At 39.7% G+C, this 12,587-nt stretch overlaps 1 protein-coding gene across 3 annotated transcripts in view; it reads right to left on the minus strand.

The window, feature by feature from the left end:
* Positions 1-12,587, minus strand: part of FAM114A2 (family with sequence similarity 114 member A2) — a 46,978-nt gene that overhangs the window by 397 nt on the left and 33,994 nt on the right. For all 3 annotated transcript variants that reach the window (XR_014025687.1, XM_081321922.1, XM_081321920.1), the window contains one exon: positions 294-353. The gene's annotated coding sequence lies outside the window, so the exon portion shown is untranslated. The remainder of the gene's footprint in view (positions 1-293; positions 354-12,587) is intronic.

Here is a 12,587-nt window from a genome sequence, read left to right on the forward strand (position 1 = left end):
GACTTTTCAGCTTCAAATGTTTTCTACACGGCTAGTGGAAAGTTATTTTCTAGCAGCACTGCTGAAAAGTCTATTAATAGTAGTAGCAAAAACCAGTCTTTTTCAACTGATAACATTTCATATTGATAGTCCATCTTCAACTCTAATAATTCCACAAATTGCCCATCCATGCTGTCTGGGAGTTGATGATATCCTACACTTCTGGGAACACCAAGCTGGTGAAAATAATTGGCAACTATAATTATTGATGCATTTCTTTTCAATCTATCAAGTACCCACTCAATTTGTTTTACCTTTCCAGAATCACTGTCAGAGCTGCTGCTGCTGGAGCTGTCGTCATCTTGCCCATCATGCTAGGAAATCAAACCCAAGAGATTAGGCCAGCAGCAGGATAAAACATGGAGTTTGCCAGTCAACTTACACTGTATGTGGCAGTCTGTACCTAAATGGCAGAGTCCTTACTTTTCAGACAGAAAGACCCATATTCAAACCCTGCCATCTACACTTATGATGGGAAAATTATCCCACTTAACAACCTTAGAGGGCTGCTTGCAGTAAAACTGGCAGCAATGAGTTTGATGGAGAGAGAATCAGAGAGTTGGAAGGGGTCATTTAGATCATCTAGTCCAACCCTTATTTGGTGCAAGGATCCATATGAAAACATCCCTGACATTCAGTCACTACCTGAATATATCTAGTGAAAGAAAACTCAAGTCTTCTCCTGTTAACTCTTCCAACCATAAAACTGCTCTTATTGCTACAAATATTTTTTCCCTAGAATAAATCATAAATTGCTGTTTGCTAATGTAGAACCATTATTCAGTTTCGTATCCTTTGAATCAGTACAAACCATGCCTTGGTTAAGTTTCAGATACTTGAAGAGTGCCGTTATAGCTCTTTCAGTTTTTCCTAAACATTTTCAGTTACTTCTATCTCATCAGATAGAACTTAATTTCCAGGCCTCAGATTATACCCTTCTCTGAACCTGTCCCAATTTATTTGAATCATCTTAAACTTTGGTGCTCAGCACTGGAACAAAATTTAATAGAAGGATAAAGTATGATAATTACTGCCTCCAATAGGACAACTGTAGCAACCTAAAATTGCTGTGAATTTTTTTTCCCTGCACCCACGCAACTTGCATTCAGCTTGTAACCAATTACTCTTCCAAGATCTTTTTCTAGTATGGCTAAGCTAGGCATATCTCTTCTATATCTGTGCATTTCATTCTAATTCCTAAATGAAGGACTCAAGAAGCTATTTCATTAAGAACTTAAGAAAAATGTGGAACACTCAAAGGTTTGGGTGATCTGATGGTGACACTTTTGCTTTCACTTTCAGTTTGATAAGGGGCAATTAACCTTCCTTGAGTATTTGCATTTTTTTTGCCAGCTGTGTACCCATTCAAGGGGGACAGTGGTCTAACGGTTAAGATGCTGAGCTTATCAACGAGACGATAGGCAGTTTGAGACCCAAGTACTGCATGTTGGGGTGACTCCTGTTTGTTGCCCTAGCTCCTGCCAACCTAGCAGTGTGAAAGCATGCAAATGCAAGTAGATAAATAGGTACCACTTCAGTCAGAAGGCAGCAGCATTCCATGTGCTCAGCATATAGCCATGCTGGCCACATGACCACAGAAGCATCTTTGAACAATCCTGGTTCCCTCGGCTAAGAAACAGAGATGAGCACCACCCGCTAGAATCGGACACAACTGGACAAAGGAAACCTTTACCTTTTGTACCCACTTAACATTCATTAGCATTAAAAGAAGGCAAGGGGGATGTTATGTTATCATGCAGGAGATACAACTTAATAGTTGAAAGCGATGTTGTATCAAGAATATAAACATATTAATATAAACAATATGCAACATTTCCATGATGAACTCATACATGACAGAGAGAGAATAATTATCTAGATTTTCAGTCACAGAATTGCCCAATCTTCTGTTCAAATTAGGCCTTAGGTGAGGCCAGCCTACTGTAATCTTTTCATTGAACAACATCGAGGTGTCTAACGTTTAAATATATTATAATTTTTCTATGCCTCTTCTGTTCTTGTCCAATGATGTTATATTTTGCTGTAAACCATTCTATTATCAGCCTACATGTGTGTTACTTTTTACATCGGAAAATGCTAAATTTTAGCCCAGCAAATCATCTCAATCATCAAACAAGAAGAATAAGAAGCAGAAAAGGCTTTTTTAAAAAAGTTTTTGGGGAGGGAAAGCAGTGACACTCTTCTTGCCAGCTAGTAATAAAAAAGGAAAAATATCCTGTCTCTGCTCTTTATATTAAAGATCTATTAGCATTAAGTATCCCATAATCATTCAGAGTTAGCCTCACTATTGAACTGTGAAGTGCAATAAATTAAGAGAGGGCAGATGTCACATTTATAGAAGCTATTAGGTGTACGTGTGTGTAGTGACAAGATCCATCAAAGAGTCTGGTTATCCAAGTTTGACAATGATTTTTATTGATTATTATCATATACTATATGATTGATATTAACCATTAATTGATTAATATTGTTTTTGATATTATGAAGTAATTAGGAATCAGAAATCCATACCAATCTGTCACAAAACAACCAAAGAAGTACTGACTGTTGGACTGAATCATGGTAAGCAATTTTAGTTCAGCTGAAAGATACAAGCTGCATTAGCCCTCCAGCCCAATAGGTCAGAAATTATTTAAAAATAGAGGAAGAAAAAACAATCTATAGAACAGTGATGGCGAACCTTTTAGAGACTGAGTGCCCAAACTGCAACCCAAACCCCACTTATGCATCTTCGGGTGCCGGGTGGGCGTGACCAATTGGGTGGGTGTGGCCAATTGGGTGGGCGTGGCTGTGGTGGTAACGGCAGACTGGGTGGGACTAAAATGTTCAATCAATCAATTCCAACTTTGCAAGATCACTTTTTTCCCCAGGAGAAGTTGAAATTGATTGAACCTTTTTTTTTCACATGGCAGTGGAGGCCTAAACCAAAAAGGTTTTATAAAACCCAGCTGAAGGCCTAGGACTGAGGCAACGGCTCACGTGCCCACAGAGAGGGCTCTGCGTGCCACCTGTGTCACGCATGCCATAGGTTTGCCACCACAGCTATAGAATGTAAAAGAATTATAGTAGTTTACTTGAAACACTAAATAAAGAGGATATTTTTAGTTAATGACTGGCATACATATAATACAGTATAATAAAATAGACAAATAGAAATAGATTCTAACTAAAACGTGTAAAACTAAGCCAAGTGTCTAAGTCTGTAGTCCTATAAAAGCCTTCTAATCTATAAAAATGAGGAGAACCTAAAATCTGTTAAAACTATCTACAAGACTAAATCTATAAAACCTTTAAAGGGATTCAGTTCTCTTATTACATTGGAACTCACATTTAGGCCACAATACTATAAAATATTGTGCATAATTATAAAATCTATTCCAGAAATATCTAATAACAATAAACACAACCCACAGATTTTATATTCTTGCAGTTATATTTGAAACCCCATTCCCAAGCAGAATCCCTCAAATAAAATCAGTGTAATCCTTGCTTTCTCACTGAAGGCTTAAAACTCAGTTTGGTGAACAATACAATTCACTGCACAGAGAGAGAGAGAGAGAGAGAGAGAGAGAGAGAGAGAGAGAGAGAGAGAGAGAGAGAGAGAGAGAGAGAGAGAGAGAGGCAGGCATGCACAGTAACAAATACATCTATCTCCTGGCAAATTGCTTACAGTTTTCTTGTCCGCACAATAGCAAATTAGGGATTTGCATCTGTAAGGATGAAGGATAATAAGCCCAGTCTGCTACCTTTCCTAAAAGGTGCTCTCTGTTCCCCACCTCCACTTAGTAACCAGGAGCTTCAAATGCATCACACAGGCCTCTTCCTTTCCCACCATTCTGTACCTTTGAAAGAACACTGGGCAAAGAGCAACTACCATAAAATAAATATCTCACACGGTAAAAATGTAAGGAGGAGGCAGAGACAATCCCTGTTACAATAAGCTCTATCTCTGCTCCTCACCTCGTTTAAAAATAAAACCATCTCAGTGTATCATCCCTGTTTGGGTTTTTTGGGGGGGTTTTCTGGTTGCTTTTGCTTTACCCATCCTTGAGTCAGGTGGATGGGTAGACAAGATGGAGACTGGAGCAAGGAGAACAGTGCTGAAGTAGAAAAGTGAATAAGGAAAGAAAGGATGGAGTGAAGGAAGGTAAAAGCAGTGGAAGAGGGCAAAGATTGGATGAGAGACGAGAGTGGCTGGAGTAGAATGGGTAGAAAATGGGTCCAGCGGCACACATGTATTAAAAATTGAGAAGGAGGGGGCCTGGAATAGAGGGCAACAGCAGCAACAGCAGCAGGAAGCAAAATAGGGACAAATGGAAATGAGCCAACAGAGATGAGAAGGTGAACCAAGACTATCACTGGTATCAGTGAGATGGGTGACATAAAAATTTAACAAATAAGTAAATATAGTTCAGCAGAGGAAATTGCTTGTGTCTGTTGGCAGATACTCTAGGACAGGACATATAGTCAGGCTTAGAAGGCTTATCCTGTCCCATGTTTGACTCACCCAATTTTGTTCTCTAGCCCAGGATGCAGTTGGTTTAGGGAAGGGTAGACTGAGGTGGTGGCAGCAAAAATATAGGATAATATGGAGCAGATGGGAAAGAAAGGGGAAAGACAGAGGTCAGAGAAGTGGTTATGCCAGGTTTGGGGGGGGGGGAATGTCATGCTGTTGCTACTTTAGCAGAAGCTGAGGAAGGGAGTTAGGGAGCTGCATTGTTACAGAAACAAGTGAGAACTAAAGTTAGTGCCACAATGAACTCAAAGTAATTGATAGCAGAAAAGAATAGGTTGATACTACAGCAGAGAGCCCATCATCTCAAAGATAGGAACAGTGGGAGATGGTCTGAGTGTAGGTGTCTGGAAAGGCTTAACATCCAATTCTGAAAATGGCAGAGTCCACTGAAAAGAATATGCATCCAGAGACAAAACTCATAAACAATGCATCCTGTGCTAAAGGAAACAAGAATGTTATAAAAATATACAGTGAAGATGTGAAGAAGTTTGCTGGAACACATCTGAGGTTCTACATCTGTTTTCCCCAAGACTAAAGCTTGGCCAACCTGGTTGTGAGATGGCATGCTAAGTGTGAGCTGATTACTGAAACTGCCTAAATGAATCTCTTTTACTACTTGATTTGTGTTTAAAGTCTCAAATTACTGTTGAACAAGAACCCAAAGCTCTTGGTATTGATCTTGGAATACAGCTGTCCCAATCTCTTGCTATAGAAAGCAACGCAATTCCAGTGAGACCCCTTCAAATTCTTTAATGGCACTTTGGGAGGAGCAATGTGCTATTAAAGAACAGCAAGAATGGTTCATGGACTCTGGGTGGCATCCTTCTGTATTAAATAATACTTGGACATTATTCACATTTTGAATCCCAGACTGAGTATAGACATGGGTTACCCAACGTTACCTTCATAACAAGTTTAGGAACTAATCTAGGTTCATTGTCTGGGTTCACATAGAACCTAAACTTTAAGTCTGGGTTAACAAACTGCAATGACTATATACATCAAACAAGTTGTATCCAAAGAAACAAATCACATTATGACTTCATGTGAGGGCCTAGTTCACACAAATCATGTGACTAGATTCCTGCAAAAAAGCAAAATCAGAAATTGCCCAGACCATTTACACTGTTGGGCATGTCATGCAAACCTACCGGACACTGTTTGGTTATACAAGTTAATCCAGGACTCCCCAGCCAAAATTGAAAGCCTAATCACAATGTCCCTTTTTGCCAGCTCACACTACTATAGTAATTAGCTAATTTAAAGGGATGTGGAGAGGTGTAATTATGGGCCTTTCCTTATGGCATGATAATGTGGGCTATCATAAGGAGCTCCTGTATGCTAGAATTTATCATCACTTAGTTGTTAAATGGGTGGGATCCTTTCCTTTTCAATGTATTTCATGTACAGTAAATAGAAAGGTATCTGATAGAGTTGTTAAATGCAGTGACTAAAGAATACATCTCACTGAGCCTTTGTTATGAATGAACCAAAGTTGCTACACCCCTTCAGAGGAGGAAAGGAACTGAAGCATGCCATCCAGTATCTTTTCTCCACACCACCAATACATACTGTATTAGCATGCCCCATGCCATAAAATGCTATGGTCTAAGAGGATGAATGTTTAAAAAGCAAGCTTTCTATTTCACTCTTAATCTACTCTAAAAGCTCATTCACAACGTAACCTTTGAATGACTTCCTTCCTTAAACCATGTTTTGCCAAGGAAATTCTTCCATGCCCAGTGCCTCTTCTTATTTAACTTTTTGCTTTAGTTAACCTGGCTGGGTTCAGGCTGACTCATATTCTTAACAGGGAAGAAAGAGCCAACTGAACTTGAATTGTTCATAAAAGATTTAAAACAACTCAGTGCTGAGTCATGCCCAAGGTTAATGCTTGGCATATTATCATAGTACATGAAAACTCAATACAAAAGTCAGGCTTCAGATTAGAATGAACACACATTTCTTCTCCACCCCTACCAAGAATCGGTCTTCATTAACTACCGGTAATTTTAGATGCATTATTCTAAAAAGCTTTCTGCATGATACCTTCTGCATTTTGACAAGTTTGGACAGTCTTTCATATAATTTTCCTCCTACTCTACTATGTTTATATCCCCTCAAATATGCACACCAAAGAGATCACAGTAGGAGACAAATCCTACTTGTCTGTTAATGGAATGACATTTGCCAGTTGAACTTTCTTCCTCCCAGAACCTGATCTGGAAAGTTAAAGGATCCTATGGAAATATTTTTGGCATGCATGGGTGAAGGCAGATGGAAAGAAGAGGAAAGTTCTACTACTTGAGTGAATATTAATCACCAAATATTGGGAGCATCTTGTCTTACTCATTTTCTTCCACCATAATGTCCAAGCCTTAATGTGAATTGAATATGGCAGGTTGATCCACACAATAGTTATTAAATCTGCTTACCAGTGCAGTCTTCCACATTGCTGGAAAATGATGTGTGACAATTAGGGAAAAATTCCTGACCACCACTATCACACTGTGCACACGTTCCATTGCTTCAAATTCCCACAGTGGATTCCCTCAATATATTTTGAAAACACAGAAGTTTTATTTCTCCACAATTCAGAACATGGTTAATATTTAGCCCCCAAAGCATTTTCCTGAGTGTCACGGAGCACCAAGACAATCAGGAAAAATAGAAGAGAAACTCTGCCTTGATCTAAACGTGAAAATGTATGGAAAATATACTTTTTAAAAAGACATTGATGTTTCAGATGTTTCAGAGTACCGTTACTGTTTCAGAGCACCGTTACTTTCTTCTCAAGATCTCTAATCATCTTCATTTATCTTAAACTTGTCACCGATTTTCACATTTCAGTCCTTTCTCCTTACCACCCAGGACAATCTTGAGTAAGAGATATTAAACCATCTCAGAGAAAAGTCGCTGCATTGAGAGCATTGCTCTCGAACATATTTATCTGCATATATTTACTCCTTATAGAAAATACTTGCTGCCAAGCCTCAAACATGAAAGCTCTGAAGGCTTAAGTGATTAAGTGAACGATTTCAATAAAACCTTGCCACGGGGCTGATGTAGAATGTAATTACTGGGCTGGAAGAGGTCCTTCAGACTGAGCCCAACTTTGCCTGCTCAATGTAAGAATGCAAAATATTAGCTTTCCAGACAAATGGTTGTCTAAACGTCTACTTGAAAACATCCAGTGAAAAGGTATCCATCATCTTTCTGGGTAATTGGTTCACCTGTCAGAATACTTACTGTTAGGAAAGGTTTCTCTAAGATTGAACCAGAAACTGTCTTCCACTAACTGAAATTCATTATTCTGTCTCCTACAGTCTGGAATGAGGGAGAGCAAGTTTTGATCTTTTGCTATGATATCTTTTTTTCAAGTATTTGAAGAATGCTATTTTATCTCCCTTAGTTCAGGATTACATAAACCCAAATCCGATCTCTCTTCACAAGTCTTAATTTCTACTCCCAATCACCTTTGTTACCCTTCATTTATCTTTTTCCATTTTCTCTGCTTTCCACAGGTATAGTGCCCAGAACCAAGGCAACAAAAAGTAAGTATTCTATTCTAAAACAGAATAGAGTAGAATGATTACTTGGAATGGAAATTTATACTTTGTGTGATGCAGTCAAAAAATTGAATTTTCTTCTCTTTGCAGGTCTCGTATTCAGTTTGTACTCAACTGCAATTCCCAAATCTTTTCTGCAAGCACTATCATGAGAGGTATACTTAGGCATTTGATCTGAACCCTGCACTTGTCTTCGTTTGCCATCTTCCATTTTTTTATCCTCATTAGTACTTCTTGTTTTTAATATATCTGCTTTTTCACTAATTCTTAGGTTTCCCCCCCCCAGCCCGTTTCCATTGCTTTGGGGTCAATTTATAATTGATCTAAGTTAATTCAAGTCCCTTTTTCTGAAGTCAATGTTACGTGGACTTCACTTGTAGTTTCCTTTAAAACTAAGTACTACAGCATCTGGGGAAGAGCAGCTACTGGGGAAGAGCAGAGGGCTAGTACTAGTAGCGCCAGAAAGAATGAAGCGACTGGGCCAAAGCCGAAAGGACGCTCAGCTGTGGATATGTCTGGTGGTGAAAGGAAAGTCCGATGCTGTAAAGATTTTTTCTCCATAGGAACCTGGAATGTAAGATCCATGAATCAAGGAAAGCTGGACGTGGTCAAACAAGAGATGACAAGACTGAACATCGACATCTTAGGTATCAGCGAACTAAAATGGACAGGAATGGGTGAATTTAATTCAGATGACCATCAGGTATACTACTGCGGGCAAGAATCCCTCAGAAGAAATGGAGTAGCCTTCATAGTCAATAAAAGAGTAGGAAAATCAATACTGGGATACAATCCTCAAAATGACAGAATGATCTCAGTTCGAATCCAAGGCAAACCATTCAATATCACAGTAGTCCAAGTCTATGCCCCAACCACGAGTGCTGAAGAGGATGAAATTGACCGGTTCTATGAAGCCCTACAGCACCTTATAGAAGTAACACCAAAAAATGATGTCCTTATCATCATGGGGGATTGGAATGCTAAAGTAGGAAGCCAAAAGATAACTGGAATAACAGGCAAGTTTGGCCTTGGAGTACAAAATGAAGCAGGGCACAGGCTGATAGAATTTTGTCAAGAGAATACGATGGTCATAGCAAACACTCTTTTCCAACAACCCAAGAGACGGCTCTACACATGGACATCACCAGACGGTCAACACAGAAATCAGATTGACTATATGCTCTGCAGCCAAAGATGGAGAAGCTCTATACAGTCGGTAAAAACAAGACCAGGAGCTGACTGTGGCTCAGACCATGAGCTTCTCCTTGCAAAGTTTAGGCTTAAACTGAAGAAAGTAGGGAAAAGAACTAGGCCACTCAGGTATGAATTAAATCATATCCCTGTTGAATATACAGTAGAGGTGACAAATAGATTTAAGGAATTAGATCTGATAGACAGAGTGCCTGAAGAACTATGGACAGAGGTTCGCGACATTGTACAACAGGTAGCAACCAAAACCATCCCAAAGAAAAAGAAATGCAAGAAAGCAAAATGGCTGTCTGAGGAAGCTTTGCAAATAGCTGAGGAAAGGAGGGAAGCGAAAGGCAAGGGAGAAAAACATAGATATGCCCAATTGAATGCAGAATTCCAAAGAATAGCTAGAAGAAATAAGAATGCCTTCTTAAATGAACAGTGCAAAGAAATAGAAGAAAACAATAGAATAGGGAGGACCAGAGATCTTTTCAAGAAAATTGGAGAGATGAAGGGAACGTTTAATGCAAAAATGGGCATGATAAAGGACCAAAATGGCAGGGACCTAACAGAGGCAGAAGAGATTAAGAAGAGGTGGCAAAATTACACAGAAGAACTATACAAGAATGAGCTTAACGTCCCAGATAATCACAATGAGGTGGTCACTGACCTCGAGCCAGACATCCCAGAATGTGAAGTGAAGTGGGCTTTAGAAAAGCTGAGCAACAACAAAGCTAGTGGAGGTGACAGTATTCCAGCTGAGCTATTCAAAATCTTAAAAGACAGTGCAGTAAAAGTGCTACACTCAATTTGCCAGCAAATTTGGAAAACTCAACAGTGGCCACAGGATTGGAAAAGATCAGTTTACATTCCAATTCCAAAGAAAGGCAGTGCCAAAGAATGTTCAAACTATCACACCATTGCACTCATTTCTCATGCTAGTAAAGTCATGCTTAAAATCCTACAAGCTAGACTTCAGCAGTATGTGGATCGAGAACTACCAGAAGTACAGGCAGGATTTCGAAGAGGCAGAGGAACTAGAGATCAAATTGCCAACATACGCTGGATCATGGAGAAAGCTAGGGAGTTCCAGAAAAACATCTACTTCTGCTTCATAGACTATGCTAAAGCCTTTGATTGTGTGGATCATAACAAACTGTGGCAAGTTCTTAAAGAGATGGGAGTACCAGACCATCTTATTTGTCTCTTGAGAAACCTATATGTGGGCCAAGAAGCAACAGTGAGAATGACACAGAACCACTGATTGGTTCAAAATTGGGAAAGGAGTCCAGCAAGGCTGTATACTGTCACCCTGCCTATTTAACTTATATGCAGAGCACAACATGAGAAAGGCAGGGCTAGACGAATCAAAAGTTGGAATTAAGATTGCCGGAAGAAATATCAACAACCTAAGATATGCAGATGATACCACTCTAATGCCAGAAAGTGAAGAAGAACTAAAGAGCCTCTTGTTGCGGGTGAAGAAGGAGAGTGCAAAACGTGGGTTGAAACTTAACATTAAGAAAACCAAGATCATGGCATCCGGCCCTCTCAATTCCTGGCAAATAGATGGGGAACAAATGGAGGTAGTGACAGATTTTATTTTCCTGGGATCCAAGATCACTGCAGATGGGGACTGTAGCCAAGAAATTAAAAGACGCTTGCTCCTGGGGAGGAAAGCCATGGCAAATCTAGACAGCACACTAAAAAGCAGAGACATCACCCTGTCAACAAAAGTGCGTATAGTCAAGGCTATGGTCTTCCCAGTTGCAATGTATGGCAGTGAAAGTTGGACCATAAGAAAGGCTGAGCGCCAAAGAATTGAGGCCTTTGAACTATGGTGCTGGAGAAGACTCCTGCGAGTCCCTTGGACTGCAAGGCGATCAAACCGGTCAGTCCTAGAGGAGATCAATCCTGACTGCTCTTTAGAAGGCCAGATCCTGAAGCTAAAACTCAAATACTTTGGCCACCTAATGAGAAGGAAGGACTCACTGGAGAAGAGCCTAATGCTGGGAAAGATCGAGGGCAATAGAAGAAGGGGACGACAGAGAATGAGGTGGCTGGATGGAGTCACTGAAGCAGTAGGCGTGAGCTTAGATGGACTCCAGAAGATAGTAGAGGACAGGAAGGCCTGGAGGAATGTTGTCCATAGGGTCACGATGGGTCGGACACGACTTCGCAGCTAACAACAACAACAACAACAACTACAGCATCACACGGGTGCTTTCCTCCAATGTTCCTCCTACTTTCACTACCCAACTAATTATTTTCTATTGATTAGATCAAAACAAGGACAGTTTATTCACTTTTTCATCTTTTACTCTGTCAGGGAGAAGACAAAAGGGAAACTTGAGTGGAAATACCATGCTTAGCAGGGTTTGTTTTCCAAAAGATGCCAGAGCAATTAAAGTTCCCCAGCATTACTAACTTCATGTCTCTCTGAACATTTTCTTTTGGAAGACATCGTCAGCATTACCTTCTTGCTTGGCTAGATAGACATAACAACAGTATTGCTTTTACTTCTTCTTCCATTCAGTTTAACCCAGCTGTTCTCTGCAGCACTGCCAAATTAACTCATCCGGCTTTATGAACCGAGATAAATATTTTTAACTTATGATGCAACTCTACCTTTCTGTTGCTCCTGATCCCTGTGAACAAATGGGCAGTTCTGCTCACTAAACCAAAGCTATAAAACTGCATCAGGTTGATAATTTAACATGGCTAAGAGCCAAAAAGGAGGAAAACGTACAACAAAAAAGTGAATTAATGACAAAAGATTTTCCTGCCACTTCTCTATGGCATTGGTAATATGGTATGCTTTTATACCGCCTTCCACTTCATCATATGAAATTGGCGGACGCTGAGGAGTGTAATTATGATTTAACAAAACTCACATTCATTTAAATATGGATTTAAGCATTGCTCGCGATCCCATAAAATCCCTTCCAGTCCTTAAGAATTCTGTGAAAACTATCAGTATTGTAGTTTTAAGACATGCAGGGTAATTTATTTTGTTTGATTTACGGTATATCACCATGGCAACATTCCTTCCTTCAGTCTTTCCTTTAAGAGAGAAATGATGTAGGCTGAGCTCAGAGTTGATGGCTAGATCAAAAAGTAGTCCTCAACCTACAACAACAACTGAGCCCAACGTTTTCACTGCTAAGCAAGGCAGTCATTGAGTGAATTTTGTCCCATTTTACGACCTTGCCTGCCACAGTTTTTAAGTGAATCACTATAGAGTTGTTAAG

This window comes from Vipera berus (genome assembly GCF_964194415.1).
Source record: "Vipera berus genome assembly, chromosome: 2".
In the NCBI taxonomy this organism is placed as follows: Eukaryota; Metazoa; Chordata; class Lepidosauria; order Squamata; family Viperidae; genus Vipera; species Vipera berus.